The sequence below is a fragment of the Arachis hypogaea genome, chromosome 19 (assembly GCF_003086295.3).
Source record: "Arachis hypogaea cultivar Tifrunner chromosome 19, arahy.Tifrunner.gnm2.J5K5, whole genome shotgun sequence".
Lineage (NCBI taxonomy): Eukaryota > Viridiplantae > Streptophyta > Magnoliopsida > Fabales > Fabaceae > Arachis > Arachis hypogaea.
This window is the reverse complement of record NC_092054.1, coordinates 96,418,456-96,443,637: the sequence shown is the minus strand read 5'-3', so window position 1 is coordinate 96,443,637 and position 25,182 is coordinate 96,418,456. Positions and strand designations below refer to the sequence as shown.

The 25,182-nt window shown below is 39.7% G+C and overlaps 1 non-coding gene across 1 annotated transcript; it reads right to left on the bottom strand.

The window, feature by feature from the left end:
* Positions 1 to 18,511: 18,511 nt before the first annotated feature.
* LOC112781584 (small nucleolar RNA R71) lies at positions 18,512 to 18,619 on the bottom strand. Its single transcript, XR_003192353.1, has one exon. It is a non-coding gene; the product is annotated as a small nucleolar RNA R71 (small nucleolar RNA).
* Positions 18,620 to 25,182: the final 6,563 nt, after the last annotated feature.

Genomic DNA, 25,182 nt, shown 5'->3' with positions numbered 1-25,182 from the left:
AGTTAATCGGAAAAGAGCTACCAAGGGGAAAAAGTTGAATTGGTGTATAACGAAATTGAAGAATATGAAGAGGTTGATCAAGAGGTGGATTCATTCATCAATGAATTCCTATCCAAAATTGAATCACCTCTCATTGAGCAAGAAATTGAAGTTCTTGAAGACAACACCAAGCCAAGTGATAAAAGGGAAAAGGTTGAAATTGAAGAAGCTTGCGAAGAGGTGGAAACAACTAAAGAAGAGGCCAAAGAAGTAGACCTCGCATTGTCTAAGTGTGGGGAGGTATCCCTCCCCAAGTCACCATCCAACACAACATTCAAGTGGGTAAAATTCTTATCCCTAAGCTTTACTTTCTCACTTGAATATGATTTAATTGAAAACGATGGTCAACTTAGAGTTCTTTGTGGAATTAAGAGTAAAAGGGAGTTGTGTAATGGTTGGAGGTTTGGAATTAGGCTCATCAAGGTAAAAACCTCAAAGTATAGGGACTATGATTGGATGAATGCTACTTTACATGGGTCTAGGAAGAGGACTTGGTGTGCTCAAGAGAATTCTACTTGTTCTACTTGTCAACCTCCCGAACGGAGAATTCATGGAAATCAACTTAAAGATGGGTGTCAGAATAAGATATGGGATCCTGGATTGAAGCATGTAGATCAAATATGGAAGCTCATATCTTGGGTGGAACTCCACCCAAATTTGGTGAAGACGGTTGGAATTTCTATCAACCATTTGAGGCACAATGATCCTTGGAGATTCAAGGATGAGTACAAGCATAAGCCACCATGACAAGAGCTTCCCAAATGTCCAACTTAAGGACTTAAACTAAAAGTGCTAGGTGGGAGACACCCCACAATGGTAAACTCTTTCCATTCTCTTGTATGTATACCTAATAAGTGATTTGAGTTGCCATCATAGGTAGTTTTCTTCTTTAATACACTCTTATACATTTTGTTTTGATTGATAGGTTGTTATAGTGTGTTTTGATTAGTTTAAATTGTTGTTAAAATAGGTTACTTGAAGTGCAAGTTGTTGTTAAAGATTTTTGTTAAATCTGCATTTTAGTTACTTTAGAGTGTTTATAGGTTAGGAGAGTGTCAAATTCTATTTCTATGTTTCAAAAAAAAAGGGGGGGGGGAGTGGAAGACGCGCGCACACGCTATACGTGCACGCGTCCATGAGCAGATGCAACCCCATAGATCTTCCAAAGAGTTGGGCCCCTCTTGTGCAAACGTTGAGCCTTTAGCCCAACTCGACCCACGCGGACACGCACGGTACGCGTGCGCGTCCCTGCAGTGATGAAGGGCAACACGCAAGCGCGCACGTCGTGCTTGCGCGCAACTAGACCAGATGGCCAAGCACGCGGATGCACGCATTGCGCATACGCGTCCCTAAGCGGCTGGCCCCAGCCCATACATTCATCCAGAGAGTTGTTCTAGCGCTGGGCCAGCACTGAGCCCTCAGCCCAATTCATAACATGCGCACGCGTACAGTACGCGTACGCGTGCTTGCTAATTCTTCCAGCCATGCATGAGCGCACGAGACGCTCCCGCGTCCATCCCTAAATCCATCAAGGCACGCGAACGCGCACTGTGCGCGCCCGCGTCAGTTCCAAAATTAGGATAACCCTAAGGCGCGACGAACACTCGCGTAGACGCTCCCTTCCACCATTCTTCTTCTCCAACTCCCTCTTCTCAACTCCCTCTTCTCCCTAGTCACCTCCGCCGGCCACGCCGCCGCCGTCGCCGCTTTCTTTCCTTCCCTCACCCCCGTTCTCTATCCTCATCATTCATTCCTTCTTCCTCTCACTTCCTCACCCTCTCTGTCTTTCCTCAACCGCCACCGTGCCGGCTCCTACGGCGCCGCTGAGGGGTCACTACCGCCACCATCTGAGGCGGCCACTGCACTTCCATTCTCCCCTCCTCCCTACTGCCTACCCCCATTCCATCCCTGGTCTGCTCCCAGGTCACTCCCATGTTTCCCTTATTTCATTCTTTCTTCGTTCATTAGTTTACTGTTAATTTTTGTTAATTAGAATTTGAATTTTGATTGATAGGATAGATAGAAATTTCTGCTGTTAGGTAGTTAGGTTCTGGATAGATGATTCTAGGCCTGATGATTGCGCCGTATCTGTTTATCTGATTGTGCATATATTGATTGCTTGCTGAGTGGTATTAATCATTTTGCTGTGATGCATTCTTCATACTTTGCTGCCTGCTGCATTTCTCATTTTCTGATTCTGTTGTTGCTGCTTGGTTTTGTTCATCCCACTGATCATCATGTATACTGCCTTTTTGCTGCTGTTTGTTTATGCTTCTTGCTTTTTTCTGGATTCATATGCCTTTCCTGCTGTTAGTTGCTGTCCGGCAACGTCCGACTTACTGCCGAAATGCTGCCCAATTTTCTAGAATTGCTTTGCTTTCAAACATCTTGCTTATGATTGAACTTGTTGGCTTTGAAATTACTTATTCACCAAGCTACATCAAGTTCAATTCTTAGGTATCCTTGAGTTAGTTTTTCCATATTTCATACATTTCCTATGACTTGCTTTGAACCATCCCTTGTTTACACTTTTCAAGTTAGTTGAATGTCTTATTCTTGTGCTTCACTCTCCATTCAATCTAATTTGTGATTTTGTGCATATGGTTCTTGCATTGCAAATAATTGATGAATTCTACTTGTGTAACTCGCTTTCACTCAATTTCCTTTCTATCTTGCTTCGCGTTACACAACATGCAGTTAAACCTTGCAACATCAATTATTGCAACGAATTGATTGATGACTTGTTTTCAATTAATTGCATCATTCGTAATTTCATATTTCATCATCAACGACTGCACTTCCCTTATGAGTGTGAACATGATTGTGTACACATTTTGCAATTCTCTTTTAATTAGGCCGTTTTCCATCATAACACTAACTACGAATCTTACTTGTTAACTCACTTACTAGTTTAACCTCCTAACTTCAATTTTCATTTTGCTTAACTTTTTAACCATTCTTTTGAGTTATGATGGTGAATGCGCCTAATACATGAGCTTTATGGTACATTGTTGAATTCATAGGAATCAGTCCCCGAAGCCGTAAGTAACCTATTCTATTTAGAATTATTGTTACACTAGACCGTCCTTGGAATAGAAAAGGAAATTCCAATCTCGGAGATTCTTCTCTATATCTCTTTTGGTGCATTCACTCCCATCCGCTTATAAGAAAGTCAAAAGCAAGGAAAACAGCAACTCGGAAAGCTCCTCTCTTCCTAAACCCTTTACTGTGTGAGGCAAGGTCGTTTAAGGCTAGTCAAGTTAGATTGAATCAAGTATGTTCTTTCTACTCCTGCAGAAAGAAAGTAGTAAGATTTAGTTCAAATCCTTGAATTCTTGGTCAATAGTTCTATTTTCTGTGCTTACTTACATTCCAAGTTTTCAATTTTGGTTCACATCATGATTACTCGTCTTCCATCTTACATCCTGAACTTGCTCTTCCTTGCTTCTTGCTACTTGTTTAATTACTTATACTCTGTTCTATTCTAATTTTCAGGATGTCGGCTAAAGGGAAAGGCAAGGCCACCTCCAGAAAGAGGAAAAGGGCCTCAGATTCCCCTTTCTCCCCTTATGTGGATTATTCTAAAAATCCTATTGATGAGGTGGAAAGGGCGAACCAATCCCTACCTGCCCAGGATTCAGTCAAGTTTCCGAATCTCTACTGTGAACTTCGGTTCCCGAGCTATAACTCAAAGAACTTGAATGTTAAAAAGCAGCTGGTCCTTCCATCTGATCTAAGACAAACAATTAATCACTGCATTGAGCGGATGGGTTTGGACTTTGTGGATCGAGAGCTTAGCCGGGTGAACCGGTCTTGGGTGCAGGAATTCTATTGCAACTTCTTTCGCCACACCCTTGACTCGGTCCTGGTTAGAGGTGTTCAGGTGCCCATCACTGAGCACGCTATTGAGGATGCCCTTACCTGTAGGCCCAAGGCAGGTGATACTGATGCCTTCGAGCAGGCCGAGGTGGAGCTACACTGCATGAGTTTCAATTTTGATGCCTTGAGGGCAGTGGTAGCTACCCCGGAGGCTCCCTGGGTCATGGATGCAGAAAACAAGGCACCAAAGGGGATGCGGTTTATCTATCTGAGCAAGGAGGCCATGGTATGGCAGCAGATTTTCGCCCATTACCTCATGCCGACTACCCACTTCTCAGAGATCCCTGTGGCTATGTTGATCTTGATCAGCTGTGTGCTTGAGGGGAAGGAAGTCTATTACCCCCAGCTGATCAGGCGGTTCATGTGGCGGGCCCACATCAGAGGTATCTTTCCATTTCCTATCCTTGTCACCCAGATAATTCAGCGGGCCAGTGTCCAATGGCTCCCAGAGGACGTCTCACCACCTCCACTGCTCCCTGAGAAGGAGCCGGTGACCATTCCATGGGGGTCTTGGGTGAACGAGAAGCCTCCTTCCCGGCACCGATCTAGAGCTAGAGTAGCGGAGGAGGGAGCTGGACCCTCTTCGTCATCAGCCCCAGCAGGAGCCTCTACATCAGCAGCTGCAGTAGCACTTCCTTTACCACCAATGATGAGCGGATAATTTATACGCTTTTTGGCATTATTTTTACATAGTTTTTAGTATGATTTAGTTAGTTTTTAATATAATTTTATTAGTTTTTAATATAATTTTATTAGTTTTCACATTTTTGTGTGTTTTTCTGTGATTTCAGGTAATTTCTGGCTGAAATTGAGGGACTTGAGCAAAAATCTGATTCAGAGGCTGAAGAAGGACTGCAGATGCTGTTGGATTCTGATCTCCCTGAACTCGAAGTGGATTTTCTGGAGCTACAGAAACCCAATTGGCACACTCTCAATTGCATTGGAAAGTAGACATCCAGGGCTTTCCAGCAATATATAATAGTCAATACTTTTCCGAGTTTTGACGATGCAAACTGGCGTTCAAACGCCAACTTCTTGCCCTATTCTGGAGTTAAACGCCAGAAACAGGTTGCAAATCAGAGTTAAACGCCGGAAACAGGCTACAACCTGGCGTTTAACTCCAAAAAGAGTCTCTACACATGAAAGCTCAATGCTCAGCCCAAGCACACACCAAGTGGGCTCCAAAGTGGATTTCTACATCATTTACTTATCTTATGTAACCCTAGCTACTAGTTTAGTATAAAAACCACTTTTAGTGATTTATTTTACATCTTTTTGATCATCCTTGATCAAGGGTCAGTCTTTTTCCCTATTTTCGAATTCATATGCCATTTGGGAAGGCTGGCCATTCGGCCATGCCTAGACCTTGTTCTTATGCATTTTCAACGATAGAGTTTCTACACACCATAGATTAAGGTGTGGAGCTCTGTTGTTCCTCATGAATTAATGCAAAGTACTATTGTTTTTCTATTCAACTCAAGCCTATTTCTTCTCTAAGATATTCATTCGCACACAGGAACATGATGAATGTGATGATTATGTGACGCTTATCACCATTCTCACTTATGAACGTGTGCCTGACAAACACTTCCGTTCTACATGAAAGCAAGCTTGAATGCATATCTCTTAGCCTCCTGATTTATGATCAGAGTCTTCGTGGTATAGGCTAGAATTATTGGCGGCCATTCTTGAGATCCGGAAAGTCTAAACCTTGTCTGTGGTATTTAGAGTAGGATTTGGGAAGGGATGACTGTGACAAGCTTCAAACTCGCGAGTGCTGGGCGTAGTGACAGACGAAAAAGGATCACTGGATCCTATTCCAGCATGATCGAGAACCAACAGATGATTAGCCATGCGGTGACAGCGCATTTGGACCATTTTCACCGAGAGGACGGGATGTAGCCATTGACAACGGTGATGCCCAACATACAGCTTGCCATGGAAAGGAGTATGAGTGATTATATGAAAGTAGTAGGAAAGCAGAGGTTCAGAAGGAACAAAAGCATCTCCATACGCTTATCTGAAACTCTCACCAATGAATTACATAAGTATCTCTATCCTAATTTATATTTTAATTATATTTTAACTATTAATTCACCATAACCATTTGAATCTGCCTGACTGAGATTTGCAAGATGACCATAGCTTGCTTCAAGCCGACAATCTCCGTGGGATCGACCCTTACTCACGTAAGGTTTATTAATTGGACGACCCAGTGCACTTGCTGGTTAGTTGTGCGAAGTTGTGAAAAAGAACTAAGATTATGAATGTGCGTATTAAGTTTTTGGTGCCGTTACTGATGAGAGAACTTTTGCGTGGTCTAGAAATTTGTAGATAAATCCTCGTTGCAAGTATAGTTTCTAAACCAACAAAAGTCCTTTCATACAAACATTTTGGTTGTCACAAGTAACAAATCCCTAAATAAATTGATAACCGAAGTATTCAAACCTCGGGTCGTCTTCTCAAGGAACTGCAGGGAAATATGTTCTTATTATTGGTTATGGAGATTGTAAATTGGGGTTGTGAAGATGAGGAACAAGTAATTTAAATTGTAATTAAAATAAGTGAAAGACTGTAAAGTAAATAAATAACTGTAAAATAAACTTTTGGCAAGGTATGAGAAATTAGAAGTCTTATCCTAGTTATCCTTATCAACGATGATGAAAATTGAATCTTAATTCCACTTAGTTAACCTTTGCTAGAGCAAGGGAAGGTCAAGTGACTAATTAGTTAGATCCTCAAATCCTAGTTAATCCCTAAGGAAAGATTGGGATTATTGAAGTTCAATTCAATTAGCAAAGATAACGATTATCAATCATGTTTGAGTTTGATAACTCCTGAGTTACTGATTTCTTAACCAAGACCGAAAGGGGAAAAGTAAATCTACTGGAATAAAAATATCTTCAGATTGGGGATAAAAGTAACATAAATAAAAGAAAGTAATATTAAACTGAAATACCTCAATTAACATTAATTCAAAGAGTGATCTGTAACATAGAAGAATTCATAATTAAATTGAGAACATAATAAAAAGGAGTATTGAACATGTTAAAGAGATAATCCGGAAAGCGAATAAAATCCTAAATCTAAATCCTAATCCTAAAGAGAGAGGAGAGAACCTCCCTCAAGGCTACATCTAATTCATGAATACTAACTAATTCGAGACTCTCCCCGAATGGATGCATTCCCCCACTTCATAACCTCTGGTCTATGCCTTCTAGACTTGGATTTGGGCCAAAAAGGGCTTCAGAATTCGCTATGAGCGTTTTCTGCAATTTCTGGTGCGTGGCCTCTGTCACGCGTCCGCGTGGGTCATGTGGTCGCGTCATTGGGAGTTTTTCCTTGTCACGCGGTCACGTCAGTCATGCGTCCGCGTCATATGCGTTTCGCTCAAGGCGCGCGGTCGCGTCAGTCATGCGGCCGCGTTAATGTCTCTTCGCTCTAGCATGCGGCCGCGTCGCCCATGCGATCTCGTGGCTGCCAGTTTCTTCAAAAACTCCATTTTATGCTTTCCTTCCCATTTTGTATGTTTTTTTTCCATCCTTTAAGTCATTCCTGCCTTAGAAGATCTGAAACTACTCAACACACGAATCACGACATCGAATGAAAATAAAGGGTAATCAAAATAATTATTTTTAAGCATAGGAAACATGTTTTTCACATACATCACATAATAAGGAAGGGAAAGTAAAACCATGCAATTAATATGAATAAGTGGGTGAAGAATTGAATAAATCACTCAGATTAAGCACAAAATATATCATAAAATATGGGTTTATCAACCTCCCCACACTTAAACAATAGCATGTCCTCATGCTAAGTCCAAGATAAAGAGTAAGTTAAGGTTAAAGTGGTGGAATCTCATGCAATGCAATCTACTCTAAATGCAACTACCTACATGCATCATGCAATTCTTAATTGTTATTCACTTGTATATAAATCTTACATGTAGTTGAATTAATTCACATTCTCAAGGAGTCATATATATATATATATATATATATATTTATATATGATAAAGCACTTTTACAATTGAGACGGGAGAGAAAAACATTTTATAAACTTGCAAGACAATTAATAATTCAAGCAGAGATATATGTTAATGAGCTATTGAACCCTCACTGGATATTGTATTTACTCTCTAGTCACTCAGTGTTCATTGGGTTAATCACTCTATTCTTCTTTTTATCCTTCCTTTCTATAACTTTGTTCTTCATCTAACCAATCAACAATTATAGAATATAGGCATACAAAAGTCATGAGGTCTTTAATTAAGGTTGTAATGGGGCCAAAGTAAAGGTAAGGGTATATGTATAAGGCTAAGTGAGCTAATTAAGCGAATCCTTGATTAGTCTAAGATCTTACCTAACATACATACTTTGTAAAGCAGAGCTTCTTTACCTATTTTCCCATATTTTTCCCACTTTTGATACATGCTCATATTTTAATTTTTATCTTGTCCCATGTGCATTGCTTTATTTTGCATGTGGGGAATTCTTTTGTATCCCCTTTATTCAAATACTGAAAAATAACACATTTTTTTAATGCACATGGTAATTCAATTATTTGATTTTACATGAGCATGCTTCCTAAAATTTTTATTTGAATTATTTTATTCTTTTCAACTTTTCTACCTTTTGTTTTTATCATCCATGTTCCCAATAGGTTTCCCACACTTAAACAATTACACACTTTCTATCTTAAGCTAACTAAGGATTCAACTTGGGATTTTTATTTTGTTTTTCTGCTTAAGGCTAGTATTGTGGTTTATAGAATAAGAGGGGGTTTAAAGGTTCAAGGGGGTTGACAAGGGTGATGTAAAAGGTAGGCTAATTTGGGATAAGTGAGCTAAAATCAAACAATAGCCTCAATCACTCTCTTGGTATGGATTTCTATTCTATAATCGGACATATAGATTAAAACAAAGTAAAGAACATCAGAATAAATAAGAAGGGCGGAACACACAGGAATAAAAATTATGGTTTGAATGTAACCATACAATTAAGCTCAAAACTCAGAGGCTGTGTATTCTCTAGCTCAAAAATCATTTATCAATTATGTATGTCATGCAAGTAAAATTAAAAGTTCCCATTATTCTCAATGTAAAATTTATTTTGAATGGCTTTAAAGTTTATGTTTCTCCTTGATGAAATGTTGTTAACTAGCTAACATGAAATGCTATATATACAAGGTGTGGGTTGTTTCTATTATGTTCAAGTCTCTAGTTTATTTTCTTTTTATATTTTCAAATTAAACTAAGCTATCTTATGCTAAAAAGGGTAAACTATACTAATTAATCCACAATTTCTATAACTAATAAGTTAGAATTGCAACTAAACTAAATGGCTAAAATATGAACTAAAGTGCAAAATGCAGAAAATAGAGTATAAATACATGAAAATAGCAATATATAAGTATTGGGAAAATAAAAATAAAAATAAAGAGAAAAATATAGAAAAATAGCAAAATAAAATGAAAGAGTCTATAGTGGTTCACCAAAAGAATACGCCAGAGATGGCGACCTCCCCACACTTAAAATGAAGCATCGTCCCTGATGCTCACTCAAGTAGGGTGTGAAGGGGTGTCATCACTGGAAGGGTGGGTAGCTGGAGTCTCTGTGGTGGTGGTCTGAGGTTCTGCCTGTTGCAGAGGAGGTGCTGACTGGATAGGGATCTCGGGGTCTACAGCCTGAATCTGAGGCGGAGCCTCCTGATGTGATGCGGCCTGCTCTGTGCCTGCCTGCGCAGCCTTACTCTGTGGATGGGTCTCTGCCTCGTGATCATCTGCCTCCTCCTCAGATGCCTCGGATGGTGTGTTAGGCTCGGAGGAGATGTCGCCAGATCGTATCATCAGCTTCAGGTGCTCATAGCATCGCTTGTTGCGACGCTCCATCTGGTCAAGCCGTCGAAATAGGTGGTGCACTAGGTGATAGATGGGCTCTGAGGTAGGTGGAGGTGCAGTGGTGGTAGCAGGGGTAGCTGGGGTAGTTGTGGAAGAAGAGGGGCCGGCAGATGGTGTGGCTGTCTCAATAGTAGAAGTGAGGAATGGAGGTCTGTAGCCCAAAGCCAGAAAGTTCCTGCTGTGAAGGATAATCTTCTTGCATTCTGCAGCAGGTGGCTTCTCATCAGCATCCTCCCAAGGCACGCCAACTCGACGGCCTAGCTGTGTAATCAGATAAGGAAAGGGTAGAGTGCCTCGGACGTGGACCCTGGCCATATAGTACCGAATAAAGCGTGGTAGGTACAGGTCCTTACCCTTCATCACACACCATAGGAGGGTGATCATAGCGGCAGGTATCTCTGTTTCATGGGTACTCGGCATGACAAAATTTCTCAGGATCTGGTGCCATAGCCGAGCCTCATCATTTAAGTAAATCCGCTTGATTCCCTTAGGCATGGTGGTGTTCTGACCCATGATCCATGGAACGGTCGGGTCAAGGGCTATCCTGGCCTTGACTGCATCCCAATCAAATTCCATGAAGCGCATATCCTCCTCAGCTCTTTGATAGCCATCCAGCTGATCAGATTTAGGCAGAAGCTTCAGAACATCCTCTATGGCCTCTTCAGTGACCAGAATCTGCCTCCCCCTAAGGTTCACTGCATCTAGGGAAGTTTTGAAGTAATTGCAGTAGAATTCCCTTACCCAAGATGCATTGACCTCAGTCAGGTTTCTCTCCAGGAAGAACCAGCCTCTTTGTTTGATTTGCTCAGAGGTGGATTGCTGGAGTTCTTCTGGGATTTTCAAAGTCCTCTCCAGGTACAGGTTCCTGGAGGTTGCAAACACCGGATACTTCAGCTCACAATATCGATTTGCGAACTTTACTGGATCAGTAGCAGGGAGTAGCTGGTCGGCCTTCTCTTGCGGGGTAAAGTTTTTCTCCCGTAAGAAGTCATCGTGCATGATATCCAGGATGGACATGGAGGATTCTCCTCTTTTACGTTTGCCAGTAGTTGCCTTTGCTTTTCCTTTTCTTTGGCTGGAAGACATCCTGAAAAATAGAAAACCAGGATATAATAAAAACAGAAAAACAAATAGGCAAATAATCAAAAGAAACACAAAGTGGCAAAGGAGCAATAGAAGAGGAAATTGAGTTAAGTAAATTTGCATTAAGGATTGTAAAGGAGTGAAAAGTCCGAAAAGAAGAATTCACCATCCAAAATGTAATGGAAGTCATGTTAATTAGAAAAATTAACATTATGCCTTGGTTAGAAGGTTAAAAGAAAGTGAAAAACCAGAAGAGATGTTTTGAAAGGTTAGGTTGGTTAGAATTGAAAAAGAGTTTAGGAAGTTAAAATTAGGGAGTTAGTAAAAAGTGGTTCAAAGAAAGTGGCATAATGATCATATTCTAAGTAACAGGCATTCACAATGAGAAGATATAAGTAACTCATATCCAAACAAGGAAATTAGGTTGATGATGATTTAGATAGATATAGAAATAGCAAAAATTGGAATCTAATCATCAAAAATGCAGATTAAAAACCAGAAAATCAAAAAGGATAAGAAAGCTTGCCCTGGCATTCATGAATTGGTTTGGTAAAAGCAGAGTGAAGCAGAATTTAAAAGTGCTAAAACCAAAACATGAATGAAAGCAGAACAGTTTTACAGAAAATTGGGCAGTATTCTGGCTAAAATTGGATTGTCCCAGAAAATAAACAGCAGTCATAAGAGTTCATATGAGTTAAAAATATAGCTGCAGTTACATATAAGGAATATGAACATGGAAAAGCAGTGTAAAGAGCAGCATGAAACAAGAAATTACAGCATATGAACAATACTAACAGTAACAGCAGAATTGCAAAAAGTAGAAAACAAGAAATGCGAACAGCGCAATTAATCAGGCCTAAATCTACTAACCACATCCTAGGCTACCTAACAACCTAAAATCCACTACAACATGCATATCTAACTAGCCTAAATATGAACATAAATAGAAAAATATGAATTAACTACGAATGGATAGAAGGGTGGCGTTCGTCGGAACCTGGTAGGCAAATTAAGGAGAGTGGGGCAGAGAGGTGGCTGAGGGATGGTGGCGGTGGCGTCTGGCGCGACGGAGGAGGGTGGCGGAGGCGGTGGCTGTTCGGAGGCAGGGGCTTCAGGAAGGGTAATGGGGGTAGATGGGAGAAAAAGGGGAGGAAGGGAAGGGGGCGTGGGTGGCGGATGGGGGGGGCACGGTTGGGACGGGGCAGCGGCGGTGGGTGGTGGTCGCGGAGGGTGGCAGTGGCAGTGGAGGGAGGAGGAAGAAAGAAGAAGAAGAAAGAAGGGGAAGGAAGAAGGGGGGTGGCGTGGCGGCGGGGTCTGGGTGGTCGGCGGGATGGCGGCAGTTGGTGATGGTGGCTGGGTGGTGGTTGGGTGGTTGGAGAAGAAGAGAGGAAGGAGAAGGGGTTGGGGGAGGGGGGCGAATGGTAGGGTTCGCGTGACTGGGGGGGTTATGGAATTTGAATCCACGCGATTGCGTAGGGCACGCGGTCGCGTGGTTGGGCTGAAATGGTGGTTGATGCGATCGCGTGAGTGGCGCGATCGCATGGAATAGCTAAAAGAGTGAATGACGCGATCGCCTGGGGCATGCGATCGCGTCGCTGGAAATTGTGCTAAACGCACGATTCCAGCGTCGTTTTAGAGCAACTCTTGTCTCCTTTTGGGATGTTGTGTAATCCATGCGACGCGATCGCGTCGCTCACGCTGTCGCGTGGGATTGATGTTGTGCAAGTGACGCGATTGCGTGGGCATTTTGTGCAAAACACACAGTAGCCGCACGATTCCAGCTTAACTTTCTGGACATTGGATGTTTACGCCGATCTCCAAATCACGCAGCCGCGTGAATGATGCGGACGCGTGGGGAGTGTTTTCGCAACTTGACGCGATCGCATGAATGATGCGGTCGCATCGCGCACCCTTTTATTTTATTTTTTTTTTTGCTGTATGCAGAATGCAATGCTTAATATGAATGCTATGTAAACTCCAGGTTCAATATAATAAAATAAAATAAACTTGAAAACAAGTAAAACCAAATAAAAAAATGAAAAAAAAGAACGATCATACCATGGTGGGTTGTCTCCCACTAGCACTTTTAGTTAAAGTCCTTAAGTTGGACATTGGATGAGCTTCCTGTTATGGTGGCTTATGCTTAAATTCATCCAGAAATCTCCACCAATGCTTGGAATGCCAATAGCCTCTGGGGTCCCAAACTAGGCATGTAAAGCTTCTGAGCAACTTCAAATAGATTCTCAGGCTCCCGGGGTGACGAGTGTCAGAATAGATTCCAGGATCCCAAACTTGGCTTTTAAATCCGCCTTCGTCTTAAAATTAGAAATTAGAAATTAGATTCTCACCAGAATAACCAAACGTTTTCCGAGATCCATTCGATTGATTATGATGCCAATCCGTGCACTTCAAGTTGAAGCGTGGAACCTTATTGAACCTTGTGCACCAGCTCTGAGTACAAACCATTTCCCTTTTACTCTTAAAGCTGCAGAGAGCTCTAAGCTGGCCATCTGTTTCAAGCAAACCATATTCAAGTGGAAAAATAAAGCTAAAGGTTAAGGATTGTACCCACTTGAAGATTGTATTGGGTGGTAATGGCCTTGGGATTGGTGTTTCCAGTGGTTCTGTGAGCTCTACTCCCTTGTGCTCTTCTGTGAATTTCTCCGCTTCCATGCAGACTTCTTCAAATGCATCCATGTCCTGATCAAAGCCTTCTATGTCTTCCTCGTCACTTAAGTCATAAACGGGAGGTTGAGAGAAATCTACCTCCGTGTCATCTTCGTATTCACTTGGGGAAGGTTCTTCGATCTCAGAGAATTCACTTGCGGATGCAAGTTCATTACTAGGAGAACTTGACTTGTGACTATCATCATAAAGGAAACTTGCTTCTTGGATTATTCCGTCTAGTTCTTCATAAAAGACTTGCTATGGGGTTGTGTACTATCCTCCTTAGCATCAGTTGTAACGTCCTTGACAGAGTTCTCCACAACTCTGGATTCTGATGGAAGTTCAGCGTCTCCTAAGTCTTCAACCAACTCTTCTTCTTGTATAATGACAGCTTCCTCTACTTGTTCTAATACGAAGTCATGATCTACCTTGTCCACTGGAGTTTCTAATATCTCCTTCATGCTACGCCCTTCATTAGATTGTCCACATGGGGCTCTGGGAGGCCCTTGAATGTTCGAACGTCTAGGAGATAATTGACTTATTGCTTGCTCCAGTTGATGAAGGGTTGTTTAAAGTTGATCTACTGTTTTCTTGAGGCGAACTTCTGATTCTCGGGGTGATGGATTTGGACGTGGTACATTGGGAAGTGGTGGTGTTTGGGAGTAATTGGATTGGGATCGGGGTAAATGAGGATCATATGGTGGCGAATGGTGAAAAGGGGCTTGTGAGTGTGGTGGTTCAAAGTTGTGTTGAGAGGATGGCTTATAAGCATAGGGTGGGGCTTGTTGGTAACTATGAGGTTGTCCACCATGTCTATTCCCTTGGAGGGTATTGCTGCCTAAAGGGTTGATCAGATCCTCTTGGCTCCATCCATCTTTGATTGCTCTGACCTTGATGCATGTTCCTGTTATAACTTTCATTCCTTTCAACAATATTAGAACCAAACTCAAAGCGAGAGGGGTAAGAATTCATAGTGACTAATAAAAATAAAAGGGAGAAATAAAAACAAATAGACAAGTAAAAAAAAATATTTACAATAACCAATAATAAGGCACACAGTTGCAGCTCCCCGGCAACGGCGCCATTTTGATGAGAGAACTTTTGCGTGGTCTAGAAATTTGCAGATAAATCCTCGTTGCAAGTATAGTTTCTAAACCAACAAAAGTCCTTTCATACAAACGTTTTGGTTGTCACAAGTAATAAACCCCTAAATAAATTGATAACCGAAGTATTCAAACCTCGGGTCGTCTTCTCAAGGAACTGCAGGGAAGTATGTTCTTATTATTGGTTATGGATATTGTAAATTGGGGTTGTGAAGATGAGGAACAAGTAATTTAAATTGTAATTAAAATAAGTGAAAGACTGTAAAGTAAATAAATAACTGTAAAATAAACTTTTGGCAAGGTATGAAAAATTAGAAGTCCTATCCTAGTTATCCTTATCAATGATGATGAAAATTGAATCTTAATTCCACTTAGTTAACCTTTGCTAGAGCAAGGGAAGGTCAAGTGACTAATTAGTTAGATCCTCAAATCCTAGTTAATCCCTATGAAAAGATTGGGATTATTGAAGTTCAATTCAATTAGCAAAGATAACGATTATCAATCATGTTTGGGTTTGATAACTCCTGAGTTACTGATTTCTTAACCAAGACCGAAAGGGGAAAAGTAAATCTACTGGAATAAAACTGTCTTCAGACTGGGGACAAAAGTAACATAAATAAAAGAAAGCAATATTAAACTGAAATACCTCAATTAACATTAATTCAAAGAGTGATCTGTAACATAGAAGAATTCATAATTAAATTGAGAACATAATAAAAAGGAGTATTGAACCTGTTAAAGAGATAATCCGGAAAGCGAATAAAATCCTAAATCTAAATCCTAATCCTAAAGAGAGAGGAGAGAACCTCCCTCAAGGCTATATCTAATTCATGAATACTAACTAATTCGAGACTCTCCCCGAATGGATGCATTCCCCCACTTCATAACCTCTGGTCTATGCCTTCTGGACTTGGATTTGGGCCAAAAAGGGCTTCAGAATTCGCTATGAGCGTTTTCTGCAATTTCTGGTGCGTGGCCTCTGTCACGCGTCCACGTGGGTCACGTGGTCGTGTCATTGGGAGTTTTTCCTTGTCACGCGGTTGCGTCAGTCATGCGTCCGCGTCATATGCGTTTCGCTCAAGGCGCGCGGTTGCGTTAGTCATGCGGCCGCGTTAATGTCTCTTCGCGCTGGCATGCGGCCGCGTCGCCCATGCGATCGCGTGGTTGCCAGTTTCTTCAAAAATCCATTTTATGCTTTCCTTCCAATTTTGTATGTTTCCTTTCCATCCTTTAAGTCATTCCTACCTTAGAAGATCTGAAACTACTCAACACACGAATCACGGCATCGAATGAAAATAAAGGGTAATCAAAATAATTATTTTTAAGCATAGGAAACATGTTTTTCACATACATCACATAATAAGGAAGGGAAAGTAAAACCATGAAATTAATATGAATAAGTGGGTGAAGGATTGAATAAATCACTTAGATTAAGCACAAAATATATCATAAAATATGGGTTTATCAGTTACCAAGGAATGAACAATCACGATTTCGTGCACCAAATTTTTGACGCCGTTGCCGGGGATTGTTCGAGTTTGGACAACTGACGTTTCATCTTGTTGCTTAGATTAGGTAATTTTATTTTAATTTTAAGCTTTTTGTTTTGTTTTTATTTTCGAAAAAAACTTAAAAAAAACAAAAAAAAAATTTGAAAATAAATTATTCTATGACTTCAGAATTTTTAAGAATGAATTCTAGAGTTTCATGATGATCTATTGAAGTCTGGCTGGCTGTGAAGCCATGTCTAATCTTTTGGACCGAGGTTTCAACTCATCATCACAAGAGCTTTTTTTATTCTTATCAATTCAGCTGTTGTATGCCTGATTTGTATCTTAAAGCTTGGCTGGCCATTGGCCATGTCTAGTGTTTTAGACCGGAGCTTTCACTGAAAGCTTGGCTGGCTAGTAAGCCATGTCTAATTCCTGGACCGGAGCTTTAGACTAACATTGCATGATTCCTGGAATTCTCGTTAGAAATTTTGAAATCCTTATTTTTCTTTTTCAAATTAATTTTCGAAAAAAAAAACAAAAAAAATTATTATAATAAAATCATAAAAAACCAAAAAAATTTGATGTTTCTTGTTTGAGTCTGTGTCAATTTTTAAGTTTGGTGTCAATTGTATTCTTTTATTTTTCTTAAAAAATTTTCGAAAAAAAATTCATGCATAATGTCCTTCATGATCTTCAAGTTGTTCTTGATGATCTTCTTTGTTTGATCTTTGCATTTTCTTGTTTTGTGTCTTTTCTTGTTTTTCATATGCATTTTCAATTTGTTAGTGTCTAATTATTGAAAATTTCTAAGTTTAGTGTCTTGCATGTTTTTCTTTTCTTAAAAATTTTCAAAAATAAGTCTTGATGTTCATCTTAATCTTTAAAGTGTTCTTGGTGTTCATCTTGACATTCAAAGTGTTCTTGCATGCATTAGTTGTTTTGATTCATAATTTTTATGTTTTGTTCCAATTTGGTGTTTTTTTCGTTCTTCATTAAAAATCCAAAAAATAAAAAAATATATCTTTCCTTGTTTTACTCATCAGTTTCAATTTAAAAATTCTATCTTTTCAAAATCTTTTTTCAAAAATCAAATCTTTTTCATTTTTACTTTATCTTCGAAAATTTTAAATTTTGATTTTCAAAATCTTTTTCTTATCTTCATTTCATATTTTCGAAATTAATTACTAACATTTAATGGTTTGATTAAAAAATTTTAAGTTGTTACTTGCCTAGTAAGAAAGGTCCAATCTTTAAATTTTAGAATCATATCTTTTTGTTTCTTGTTAGTCAAGTAATTAACTTTAATTTCAAAAATAAAATCTTTTTAATTTCCTTTTCAAATCCTTTTCGAATTAAATTTCAATCATTTCAATCATATCTTTTTTCAAAACTTAATTTCAAAATCTTTTCTAACCTCTTATCTTTTCAAAATTGATTTTCAAACCTTTTTCAATTAACTACTTGACTTTTTGTTTGATTTTAAAAGTTTTTTATTTCAATCATATCTTTTTCAAAACCACCTAACTAATTTTCTCTCTCCAATTTTTGAAAATTACTAACCCCTTTTTCAAAATTCCTTTTAATTAACTAATTATTTTAAATTTTAATTTAATTGTATTTCTCTTTTTAATTTTCGAATTCTAATTAATAATTAAAATAAAAACAAAAATATTTTCCTTTTGTTTTAATTTAATTTTCGAATTTTTCTCTTCTCCTTCTTCTATTCTTCTCTTCTTCTACTCACATAAAGGAATCTCTATACTGTGACATAGAGGATTCCATACTTTCTGTTCTCTTCTTTTTCATATGAGCAGGAACAGAGATAAAGACATTCTTATTGAAGCTGATTCTGAACCTGAAAGGACTCTTAAGAGGAAACTAAGAGAAGCTAAAGCACAACTCTCTGGAGAGGACCTAACAGAAATTTTCGAAAAAGAAGGAAACATGGCCGAGAATAACAACAATGGTGGAGATGCAAGGAAGATGCTTGGTGAATTTATTGCACCCTCTTCTAAATTCTGTGGAAGAAGCATCTCAATTCCTGTCATTAGAGCAAACAACTTTGAGCTTAAGCCTCAATTAGTTTCTCTAATGCAACAGAATTGCAAGTTTCATGGACTTCCATTGGAAGATCCTCATCAGTTCTTAGCTGAATTCTTGCAAATCTATGACACTGTCAAGACTAATGGAGTTGATCCCGAGGTCTACAGGCTTATGCTTTTCCCTTTTGCTGTAAGAGACAGAGCTAGAACATGGTTGGATTCACAACCTAAGGATAGCCTGAACTCTTGGGATAAGCTGGTCAGTGCTTTCCTGGCCAAATTCTTTCCACCTCAAAAGATGAGCAAGCTTAGAATGGAAATCCAAACCTTCAGACAGAAGGAAGGAGAGTCCCTCTATGAAGCTTGGGAAAGATATAAGCAACTGATCAAAATGTGTCCTACTGACATGCTTCCAGAATGGAGCATCATAAGTATATTCTATGATGGTCTGTCTGAGTTGTCAAAAATGTCATTGGACCATTCTACAGGAGGATCTCTTCACGTTAAAACCCCTGCAGAAGCTCAGAAACTCATTAAAAAGGTTACAAATAACCAATTCATGTACACCTCTGAGAGGAATCCTGTGAAAAATGGGACACCTCAGAAGAAGGGAGTTCTTGAAATTGATACTCTGAATGCCATATTGGCTCAGAACAAAATATTGACTCAGCAAGTCAATATGATTTCTCAGAGTCTGAATAGATTGCAAGCTGCATCCAACAGTACTAAAGAGGCATCTTCTGAAGAAGAAGCTTATTATCCTGAGAACCCTGCAATAGCAGAGGTGAATAACATGGGAGAACCCTATGGAAACACCTATAATCCTTCATGAAGAAATCATCCTAATCTCTCATGGAAGGATCAATAGAAGCCTCAACAAGGCTTCAATAATAATGGTGGAAGAAATAGGTTTAGCAATAGCAAGCCTTTTCCATCATCTTCTCAGCAACAGACAGAGAATTCTGAACAGAGCCATTCTGGCCTGGCAACCATAGTCTCTGATCTATCCAAGACCACACTAAGTTTCATGAATGAAATAAGGTCCTCCATTAGAAATTTGGAGGCACAGGTGGGTCAGCTGAGTAAAAGAGTCACTGAAACTCCTCCTAGTACTCTCCCAAGCAATACAGAAGAGAATCCAAAAAGAGAGTGCAAGGCCATAACCTTACTTGGTGTGGCCGAACCTAGAGAGAAGGAGGATGACGTGAATCCTAGTGAGAAAGACCTCCTGGGACGTTCACTGACCAATAAGGAGTTTCCCTTTGAGGAACCAAAGGAATCTGAGGCTCATCTAGAGACCATAGAGATTCCATTGAACCTCCTATTACCATTCATGAGCTCTGATGACTATTCATCTTCTGAAGAAGATGAAGACATTTTTCAAGGGCAAGTTGCCCAGTATTTAGGAGCAATCATGAAGCTGAATGCCAATCTATTTGGTAATGAGACTTGGGAGGATGAGCCTCCATTGCTCATTAATGAACTGGATACCTGGGTTCAGCACACTTTACCTCAAAAGAAACAGGATCCTAGTAAATTCTTAATTCCCTGTAACATAGGCACCATGACTTTTGAGAAGGCTTTGTGTGACCTGGGATCAGGCATAAACTTAATGTCACTCTCTGTAATGGAGAAACTGGGAATCTTTGAGGTACAGACTGCCAAATTCTCATTAGAGATGGCAGACAAATCCATGAAAAAGGCTTATGGACAGGTAGAGGACGTGCTAGTGAAGGTTGAAAGCCTTTACATCCCTGCTGATTTCATAATCCTAGATACTGGGAAGGATGAGGATGAATCCATCATCCTTGGTAGACCCTTCCTGGCCACAGCAAAAACTGTGATTGATGTTGACAGAGGAGAGTTAGTCCTTCAGTTGAATGAGGGCTACCTTGTATTTAAGGCTCAGGGTTCTCCTTCTGTAACTGTGGAGAGGAAGCATGAAAGGCTTCTCTCAATACAGAGTTAAACAAAACCCCCACATTCAAACTCTAAGTTTGGTGTTGGGAAGCCACAACCAAACTCTAAGTTTGGTGTTAAGAGGCCCCAACATTGCTCTGATTTTCTGTGAGGCTCCATGAGAGCTCACTGTCAAGCTATTGACATTAAAGAAGCGCTTGTTGGGAGGCAACCCAATGTTATTTAATTATTTCTATTTATTTTCCATTGCTATTTTATGTTTTCTTTAGGTTGATGATCATGTGAAGTCACAAAAACTACTGAAAAATCAAAAACAGAATGAAAAACAGCATTAAAAATAGCTCACCCTGGAGGAAGAGCTTACTGGCGTTTAAACGCCAGTAAGAAGCATCAAACTGGCGTTTAACGCCAGAAAGAAGCATCAAGCTGGCGTTAAACGCCAGAAACAAGCACCAGACTGGCGTTTAACGCCAGAACAGAGCATGAAATTGGCGTTTAACACCAAGAATGGGAGAAAAGCTGGCGTTAAACGCCAGAAACAAGCAGCAAGCTGGCGTTTAACGCCAGACATGCATTCTAAGGGCGTTTTGCACGCCTACTTGGAGCAGGGATGCTAAGTCCTTGACCCCTCAGGATCTGTGGACCCCACAGGATCCCACCTACCACACCTCTTCTTCTCTCCTCTTCACACCTTCTCATAACACTCTTCCCCAAATACCCTTCACCAATCACCTTATTACCTTTTCCCCAAATACCCTTCACCAATCACCTTATTACCTCTTCCCCATAAACCCCACCTACCTCCAAATTCAAATTCCTTTCCCTCCCAAACCCAACTCTAATGGCCGAAACCTAACCTTCCCCCCACCCCTATATAAACCCCTTAACACTACTCCATTTTCACACATCACAACCACTACTTCTCCCCCTTGGCCGAATACACTCTCTCACTCCATCTCCTTCATTTTCTTCTTCTTCTACTACTATCTTTCTTCTTTTGCTCGAGGACGAGCAAACCTTTTAAGTTTGGTGTGGTAAAAGCATTGCTTTTTGTTTTTCCATAACCATCAATGGCACCTAAGGCCAGAGAAACCTCAAGAAAGAGGAAAGGAAAGGCAATTGTTTCCACCTCTGAGTCATGAAAGATGGAGAGATTCATCTCAAAGGTCCATCAAGACCACTTCTATGAAGTTGTGGCCAAGAAGAAGGTGATCCCTGAGGTCCCTTTTAAGCTCAAAAAGAGCGAGTATCCGGAGATCCAACAAGAGATTAGAAGAAGAGGATGGGAAGTTCTCTCTAATCCTATTCAACAAGTCGGAATCTTAATGGTTCAAGAGTTCTATGCAAACACATGGATCACTAGGAACCATGATCAAAGTATGAACCCAAACTCAAAGAACTGGCTTACAATGGTTCGGGGGAAATACTTAGATTTCAATCTGAAAAATGTAAGGTTGGCGTTTAACTTGCCAATGATGCAAGAAAACACACGCCCCTATACTAGAAGGGTCAACTTTGATCAAAGGTTGGACCAAGTCCTCATGGACATATGTGTGGAAGGAGCTCAATGGAAAGTTGACTCAAGAAGCAAGCTGGTTCAATTGAGAAGACCGAACCTTAAGCCTGTAGCTAGAGGATGGTTGGAATTCATCCAACGCTCAATTATTCCTACTAGCAACTGGTCTGAAGTTACTGTAGACCGGGCCATCATGATCCACAGTATCATGATTGGAGAGGAAGTGGAAGTTCATGAGATTATACCTCAAGAACTCTACAAGGTGGCTAACAAGTCCTCCACTTTGGCAAGGTTAGCCTTTCCTCACCTCATTTGCCACCTCTGCAATTCGGCTGGAATTGACATAGAGGGAGATCATGGACCTCAACAAGAGCAAACAAGAGATCATTCCTTTTATTTATGTTTGTGTCTTTACTATATGATCATTTGTGTTTAAGTGTCTATGTCTTAAAGCTATGAATGTCCTATGAATCCATCACCTCTCTTAAATGAAAAATTCTTTTAATCACAAAAGAACAAGAAGTACATGATTTCGAATTCATCCTTGAAACTAGTTTAATTATTTTGATGTGGTGACAATACTTTTTGTTTTATGAATGAATGCTTGAACAGTGCATATGTCTTTTGAATTTGTTGTTTATGAATGTTAAAATTGTTGGCTCTTGAAAGAATGATGAAAAAGGAGAAATGTTATTTGATGATCTGAAAAATCATAAAAATGATTCTTGAAGCAAGAAAAAGCAGTGAATAGAGAAAAGCTTGCAAAAAAAAAGAAGGCAAAAAAAAGAAAGAAAAAGAAAAAAAAAGCAAGCAGAAAAAGCCAATAGCCCTTAAAACCAAAAGGTAAGGGTAAAAGGGATCCAAGACTTTGAGCATTAGTGGATAGGAGGGCCCAAAGGAATAAAATCCTGGCTTAAGTGGCTAAACCAAGCTGTCCCTAACCATGTGCTTGTGGCGTGAAGGTGTCAAGTAAAAAGCTTGAGACTGAGCAGTTAAAGTCGAGGTCCAAAGCAAAAACAGAGTGAGCTTAAGAACCCTGGACACCTCTAATTGGGGACTTTAGCAAAGCTGAGTCACAATCTGAAAAAGGTTCACCCAATTATGTGTTTGTGGCATTTATGTATCCGGTGGTAATACTAGAAAACAAAGTGCTTAGGGCCACGGCCAAGACTCATAAAGTAGCTGTGTTCAAGAATCAACATATTGAACTAGGAGAATCAATAACACTATTTGAATTCTGAGTTCCTATAGATGCCAATCATTCTAAACTTCAAAGGATAAAGTGAGATGCCAAAACTGTTCAGAGGCAAAAAGCTACTAGTCCCGCTCATCTGATTGGAGCTAAGTTTCATTGATATTTTGGGATTTATAGTATATTCTCTTTTTTTTATCCTATTTGATTTTCAGTTACTTGGGGACAAGCAACAATTTAAGTTTGGTGTTGTGATGAGCGGATAATTTATACGCTTTTTGGCATTGTTCTTACGTAGTTTTTAGTATGATTTAGTTAGTTTTTAATATAATTTTATTAGTTTTTAAATAAAAACCACATTTCTAGACTTTACTAGGAGTTTGTGTGTTTTTCTGTGATTTTAGGTAATTTCTGGCTGAAAATGAGGGACTTGAGCAAAAATCTGATTCAGAGGCTGAAGAAGGACTGCAGATGCTGTTGGATTCTGACCTCCCTGCACTCGAAGTGGATTTTCTAGAGCTACAGAAACCCAATTGGCGCGCTCTTAATTGAGTTGGAAAGTAGACATCTAGGGCTTTGCCCGAGTTTTGACAACGCAAACTAGCGTTCAAATGCCAACTTCCTGCCCTATTCTGGAGTTAAACGCCAGAAATAGGCTACAACCTGGTGTTTAACTACAAAAAGAGTCTCTACATATGAAAGCTCAATGCTCAGTCCAAGCACACACCAAGTGGGCCCGGAAGTGGATTTCTACATCATTTACTTATCTTATGTAACCCTAGCTACTATTTTAGTATAAAAACTACTTTTAGTGATTTATTTTACATCTTTTTGATCATCCTTGATCAGGGATTAGTCTTTTTCCCTATTTTCGAATTCATATGCCATTTGGGGAGGCTGGCCATTCGGCCATGCCTAGACCTTGTTCTTATGTATTTTCAACGGTAGAGTTTCTACACACCATAGATTAAGGTGTGGAGCTCTGCTGTTCCTCATGAATTAATACAAAGTACTATTGTTTTTCTATTCAACTCAAGCCTATTTCTTCTCTAGGATATTCATTCGCACACAAGAACATGATGAATGTGATGATTATGTGACGCTCATCACCATTCTCACTTATGAATGCGTGCCTGACAAACACTTCTGTTCTACATGAAAGCAAGCTTGAATGCATATCTCTTAGCCTCCTGATTTACAATTAGAGTCTTCGTAGTATAGGCTAGAATTATTTGCGGCCATTCTTGAGATCCGGAAAGTCTAAACCTTTTCTGTGGTATTTCGAGTAGGATCTGGGAAGGGATGGTTGTGACGAGCTTCAAACTCGCGAGTGCTGGGCGTAGTGACAGACGCAAAAGGATCACTGGATCCTATTCCAGCATGATCGAGAACAGACAGATGATTAGCCATGCGGTGACAGCGTATTTGGACCATTTTCATTGAGAGGACGGGATGTAGCCATTGACAACGGTGATGCCCAACATACAGCTTGCCATGGAAAGGAGTATGAGTGATTGGATGAAAGCAGTAGGAAAGTAGATGTTCAGAAGGAACAAAAGCATCTCCATACGCTTATCTGAAACTCTCACCCATGAATTGCATAAGTATCTCTATCCTATTTTATATTTTAACTATCAATTCACCATAACCATTTGAATCCGCCTTACTGAGATTTGCAAGATGATGATGAACGAGTTTTTTGCTCGATGGTCTAGATTTTCTTCTTAAAGAAATGAATTACTTCGTTGTAAGCATAGCTCCAAACCAACAAACAATTCCCACATCAAAAATTTTAGTTGTCACTAGTACAAACCCCAAATAAGAAATAACCGGAGCATTTTGGACTCTGGGTTGTCTCACGAGGAATCACAATGAAGTGTTCAATTATTGGCTATGAAGGATGTAAGGGGGGTTTGGTTGATAAGAGGGCAAGAAAATAAATGATAAGAAAAATAAAGAGAGCAATTAAAGGAATCAATTAAAAAAGAGAGACATTCATGGCAAGTGTTGAGATCATAGGCTTCTATCCTAGTCATGCAATGATTAATTCATCTTATTTAGTCAACTCCAACAAATAGGGAGAAAGTCAAACAAGACTAATTAATCATACCACAATAATAACAAGAATTTATCTTATTACATCATCTCCAACATTGGAAGAAGGTATCATATTATCTTCTATGAGAGAAAGTCTAATAAGACTAGCTAATCTCAATCCAAAAGTCCTAATCAACTTACTAATTAAATTAGCAAAATATTAGCGTCAATGGAAACAATATTAGCTAACAACTCTAGATCACCAACATGAGTTGGGTTTTCATGACTCAAGATTGCCTAATTACTCTCT